The sequence below is a fragment of the Pinus tabuliformis genome, chromosome 1_1 (genome assembly GCF_031772625.1).
Source record: "Pinus tabuliformis cultivar Carrire ecotype Pingquan chromosome 1_1, CPIR1, whole genome shotgun sequence".
In the NCBI taxonomy this organism is placed as follows: Eukaryota; Viridiplantae; Streptophyta; class Pinopsida; order Pinales; family Pinaceae; genus Pinus; species Pinus tabuliformis.
In genome coordinates, this window is record NC_142297.1 from 281187147 (window position 1) to 281193470 (window position 6324).

The following is a 6324-nucleotide window of genomic DNA, read 5'->3' on the forward strand; positions in this document are numbered from 1 at the left end:
TACACATCTCAAATTGAATTTCAAACCACTTCCCCGGTCACTTCCCAAAATAATCAAGATTAAGAAAATAATTTCTCCAAAGAATCAAGTTTAGAATTTATCGAGAATAACGTTTCATGTGAAATTATGACACGCCATTATGTCGTACCATGCCAGTGGTTGTCAGGTTCGTGCAGACCAAACCATAGGTCATGTGCACTCAACGCGGAAATTGCTGGCACGCGTCGGCGTCACTTTCATCGCATCGTTTATATAAATTAAAAAAATTAAAGGAAAGAGGTCATAAATTTCATTCAATGTTAAGGGTGGACTCCGTTTCTTGAGAAAACCTAGAAGCCTACCGGATTTCAGAGCGGTTTTGTTTTACCAAGTACTTTGAGAGACAGAGAGCGACCAAGGCCGAGTGAACTAGTGGTAACTTGGGGTCATCCGCTGGGAGACAGAGCGCAAGAAAGGCTAAGTGAAGTAGTGGTAACTTGGGTCATCTTCTGGTAGCCATTTTGCTCCTCAGAACAACCAGACGATCTTGTAATTTCAATCTGTGAATATAGTATGGCATCCTCATCCACCTCTTATGCCAACAAAAACTACAATGTTTTTGATATTTTTCTTAATCATCGCGGTCCAGATTGCAAGAAACCCTTTGCCACCGATCTCTACAATCGCCTTTGCAAACACGGTCTCAGACCATTTTTGGACATTGAAGAATTGCGAGAGGGAGATGGCCTCACTTGTCAAATCGAAGGCGCTATTCAAACAGCCTCCGTTCACATTGCTATTTTCTCTCCCCGATATGCAGAATCGGTGTGGTGTTTGAAAGAACTCGTATTGATGTTGAAGTCGAAGGCAACTATCATTCCTGTTTTCTACCATGTGCAGCCATCAGAACTCCGTTGGACGCAGAGCGAAACTGGACTGTATGCTAGAGTCTTGCGCATACTCCCGTGGGTTTTTCGCATGCTCCCGTGGTTTCTTCGCAGGCTCTGCTCTACGAGGGGCGAAAATGGTGTGTATGCTCGATCCCTGCGCGAGCTTGGAGAAAAGAAAACAATCCACCGTCAAACTGGTAAAAAAGAGCCGCGATATGACCCCAATATTATTAAAGAGTGGAGGGACGCTCTTTTTAATGTTGCAGACATAAGCGGTTTTGACCTGGAATCTTATAATGGGTGAGAACTCCGTTCGATTCTCTCTGTTAGTCTTAACTTTAATTTGCTAGTATTAGATTTATTGAATTTCTGAATAGCAATTGTATTCTGGATATTGTTTAGTGACGAGCAGCAGCTCCTGGAAAAGATCGTGGAAGAAGTCTTAAAAAGAGTTCCAAGAAAGCTCCACGTTTCCAAATATCCAATCGCTTTGGAACAGAAAATTGAAGATTTTGAAAGGGAAATGTGTTTGCAGCAGCAAAGCGAGCAGACCAGAGTTATAGGAATTGTAGGACTTGGAGGGGTTGGTAAAACAACCCTCGCAAAAGAAATATTTAACCGTCGGGGATCACATTTCAATAGATCTTGTTTTTTATTTGATGTTAGAGACAAACCTTTAATTTCTTTGCAGAGTCAGCTTCTTAAGGACTTGGCTCAATGGAATGGGCAGATAAACAGCATCGATGAAGGTATAGAGATGCTGAGTAGGTATCTCGCAGCTTCTAAAGCTATCATCATTTTAGATGATGTAGATGATATTAAGCAAATGAATGCATTACTTTCACCAGCTAAGGATGTCCTGCCATCCGGTAGCTTGATTTTAGTTACCTCTCGTAATATGGATGTTCTTATAAGAGGGGGAATTGTAGAGTCGTGCATATACAAGCTCACAGGACTGGATCCGCAACAGTCGAAAGAGCTCTTCTGCTCTCACGCCTTTGACAAATCTTATCCAGATGTGGATTTTGAAGAAGTAGTTAATCTGTTTTTGGAAGCCTGTAATGGATTGCCGCTATCTCTCATGGTGCTTGGGGCGCATATGCATGGTGAAAAACATTTGAAGTATTGGCATGCCCAATTCCGCAAAATCTCCAAAGCACTTCCCACGGATATCCAAAGCAGACTCAGAATTAGCTATGACGGTCTGGAGGAAGAGGAGAAGCACATATTCTTAGACATTGCTTGTTTCTTTCTACACAAAGACAGAGACACAGCGATAAGGATATGGGACGGATCTGGCTGGGAAGGAGAGCTGGGTTTTCGGAATCTACAAAACAGGTGTCTTGTGGAGTTAGACGAAAAAAATCAAATAAGAATGCACGACCACCTCAGGGATATGGGCAGAGACCTGGCGCAGAAAGAGCCTCCAGACTGTTGGCGTCGTATTTGGCGTCCAACTGACAACCTTCTTTATCAGCACTCACCTGTACGTATTTTGAAGCTTTAGAGTGACACTGAAAATAATGTTCTGATATCAAATTTTGAAATGCCGTTATGGCGTGAATTGTCTGTAAATTTTGAGTTTTTTCATCTAATTTGCATAAATATCGATCAATCGTGTTTTAGGTGCGTGGAGTTAGCGCTGTTCCGAGTGATGGCTCGGAATGGTCTCCACAACATTTTAAAAGCCTTGTGGAACCCACCGGCAGGTTGCAGCTTCTTGAGGCAGAAGGTGATTGTGTGGAACGCATATTCAATGTTGCTCAGCCACCAGAACTAATATGGCTCCGCTGGATTAACTGTCCGTACTCCTCCCTGCCTTCATGGATTTTAATGAAAAATTTAAGAGTTTTACAAATAAAGGGGAAGGAGTTTGAAACAATCTGGACAGACGAATGCCAGGTAATTATGTGATTTTGTTTTCGTCTAAAGTTTTGCGTTTTTCAATTGACCTTTATTATAAAAATTTACTTGTTCTAGCACAATTTACAGAAATTGTGCCATCCAGTGTCAAGCCCAATTTAAAATATGAAATTGCAGGCACCTGTGCAGATTAGGGAGTTGGAAATTGATGGTCGTGTTCTCAATATTCCAAAGTCCATTGAAAAGTTGAATTATCTCGAAAAGATTGTCTTGCACAACAGCAGATATGAATCAGTTGGTCTGAATATCTTGCCAGATGAATTTTGTCGTCTGCAATCCTTAAATTATTTCAAGTTAAAAGGTTGTAGAGAGATTAAGTCGCTCCCAGCTTCATTTGGCAGTTTAAAGAACCTCCAAACTCTCGATTTGTCCTACTGCTCCAGACTGCAGAGCCTACCAGAATCGCTTGGCGGGTTGACGAGCCTCGGAACTCTCAACTTGGTAGGCTGCGTCCAGCTGCAGAGCCTACCAGAATCGCTTGGCGGGTTGACGAGCCTCGGAACTCTCAACTTGGTAGGCTGCGTCCAGCTGCAGAGCCTACCAGAATCGCTTGGCGGGTTGACGAGCCTCGGAACTCTCAACTTGGAAAGCTGCTCCAGCTGCAGAGCCTACCAGAATCGCTTGGCGGGTTGACGAGCCTCAAGACTCTCGACATGGACCACTGCTCCCAGCTGCAGAGCCTACCAGAATCACTTGGCGGGTTGACGAGCCTCCGAACTCTCCGCTTGAACTACTGCTCCAGCTGCAGAGCCTACCAGAATCGCTTGGCGGGTTGACGAGCCTCGGAACTCTCAGGTTGGACGGCTGCTCCCAGCTGCAGAGCCTACCAGAATCGCTTGGCGGGTTGACGAGCCTCGGAACTCTCAGCTTGGACCACTGCTCCCAGCTGCAGAGCCTACCAGAATCGCTTGGCGGGTTGACGAGCCTCAAGACTCTCGACATGGACTACTGCTCCGAGCTGCAGAGCCTACCAGAATCGCTTGGCGGGTTGACGAGCCTCGGAACTCTCAGGTTGGACGGCTGCTCCCAGCTGCAGAGCCTACCAGAATCGCTTGGCGGGTTGACGAGCCTCGGAACTCTCAGCTTGGACCACTGCTCCCAGCTGCAGAGCCTACCAGAATCGCTTGGCGGGTTGACGAGCCTCGGAACTCTCAGCTTGGACCACTGCTCCCAGCTGCAGAGCCTACCAGAATCGCTTGGCGGGTTGACGAGCCTCCGAACTCTCCGCTTGAACTACTGCTCCGAGCTGCAGAGCCTACCAGAATCGCTTGGCGGGTTGACGAGCCTCCGAACTCTCCGCTTGAACTACTGCTCCGAGCTGCAGAGCCTACCAGAATCGCTTGGCGGGTTGACGAGCCTCGGAACTCTCAGGTTGGACGGCTGCTCCCAGCTGCAGAGCCTACCAGAATCGCTTGGCGGGTTGACGAGCCTCAAGACTCTCGAAATGGACCACTGCTCCCAGCTGCAGAGCCTACCAGAATCGCTTGGCGGGTTGACGAGCCTCAAGACTCTGAAAATGGACCACTGCTCCCAGCTGCAGAGCCTACCAGAATCGCTTGGCGGGTTGACGAGCCTCTCAACCCTCAAAAAGCTCCACTTGGACGGCTGCTCCCAGCTGCAGAGCCTACCAGAATCACTTGGCGGGTTGACGAGCCTCAGAACTCTCAGCTTGTACGGCTGCTCCCAGCTGCAGAGCCTACCAGAATCGCTTGGCGGGTTGACAGAGCTTCAATATCTAGATGTTAGGGAATGCTCTGAGTTAGAACACCTGGCGGGTGTTGAACAGTTGGGGTCGTTGGACACACTTTATGCCTCTGGATGTCCAAAACTGCAGTGGGAGTGGGGCGTCGTGGAGGAATTGCAGCAAAGATTGAAGCAACACTTCATCGTATGAAAATATTATTTATTCAATTGTTTTAAATCCCGTTTGAATGACACAGAGTTTCTTATTTTGAACATCTTGCTTTACTGTCCCGGTGATTATTCATTTTATATGTGGGGATATTTTTTCTATAGATAAAGGTATGTCGGTTTAAGGGTTGTAATTTTTGTGAATTCAAAGTAAAATAAAATAAACATTCTTAACAATTTAAATTATTAATTAAAAATATTTTAAAGTAGATACCCAATACATTTTAACGCAAATACACAAAAGAGTTAAAGAAAATACCGAAGCTTTAAAATGACATTTTAATTTAATTTTCGAACAAATTAATCCAATTGCAAACACGAGAACACCTGGCGCAGTTGAGAGAGCTTCAATTGCTAGATGTTAGGGAGTGCTCTGAGTTAGAACACCTGGCAGGTGTTGAACAGTTGGGCTCGTTGGACACACTTTATGCCTCTGGATGTCCAAAACTGCAGTGGGAGTGGGGCGTCGTGGAGGAATTGCAGCAAAGATTGAAGGAAGACTTCATCGTATGAAAAATACTATTTATTCAATTGTTTTAAATCCCTTTCGAGTGACACAGAGTTTCTTATTTTGAACATCTTGCTTTACTGTCCCGGTGATTATTCATTTTATATGTAGGGATACTTTTTCTATAGATAAAGGTATGTCGGTTTAAGTGGTTTAAGTGATATGTCGGTTTAAGTGGTTTTATTGTATGGTTGTGTGAACGCCCACCGGGTAGGATTGTAATTTTTGTGAATTTTATATACACGTTAAAGTTCAAATTCAAAATAAAATTAAATAAATATTATTAAGAATTTAAATTATTATAACGTAGATACCAATACATTTTGACGCAAATACACAAAAGAGTTGAAGCAAATACCGAAGCTTTAAAATGATATTTTAATTTCATTTTTTAAATTTATTTCTAAATAATTATAATTTCATATATATATATAGAAATTAAATTTTATATAATTTTGATTTTTTTATATATTTTTAAATAATTTAATGTTTTCTTTTATTTTTAAAGAATATATTAAATTGTTATAAGTAATCAATATTTTATATTTTAAAATAAATTTATAACTTGATGTTTAAAAATATTTTTTTTTTCCGTAGTATTACATATTATTTTATTTTTTAATACCTAAATAATATATAAATAAATTTAATAGATCTTTATTTTTATATTGATAATATTGTTTTTTAGGCAAGTAAGTTAAAAAAATTTATGACTTGTGTTCCAAAATAGATATCACTATAAATAACAAAACTAAAATCATGATATTTAAAGCTCAAAATAATCGCTTGTGATATTTTTATTTATGAAAACAACTTTTTAGAGAAAGTTCTTTTATACAAATATTTGGGAATTGGCATCCATTATAAGCTCAATTAGAATTATGGCATTTAGAAAATGATAAATGTAGGTTGGAAAGCTTACTATGGGTTTGAAAATAATTGCAAGTGCCCCATCTTTGCATCTAGGATAAAAAGAATCTAATCTTTAAGACTCTTCTCACTCACGCTTGAACAAATCCAAATGCAGTGTATAAGCTACAACCTCAAGATTAAAGGGAATGCTCCCTTCCCTATCCTTCTAATTGAAGCAAGCCTTTACCCCATTGAAAATAT

General features: G+C 41.8%; 1 pseudogene across 1 annotated transcript; it reads left to right on the top strand.

Moving 5' to 3' along the window:
• Positions 1–292: 292 nt before the first annotated feature.
• Positions 293–4748, top strand: LOC149212631 (disease resistance protein L6-like; annotated as a pseudogene). The gene is made up of 4 exons (XR_016250779.1): positions 293–1169; positions 1272–2355; positions 2496–2771; positions 2910–4748. The product of XR_016250779.1 is annotated as a disease resistance protein L6-like (transcript).
• Positions 4749–6324: the final 1576 nt, after the last annotated feature.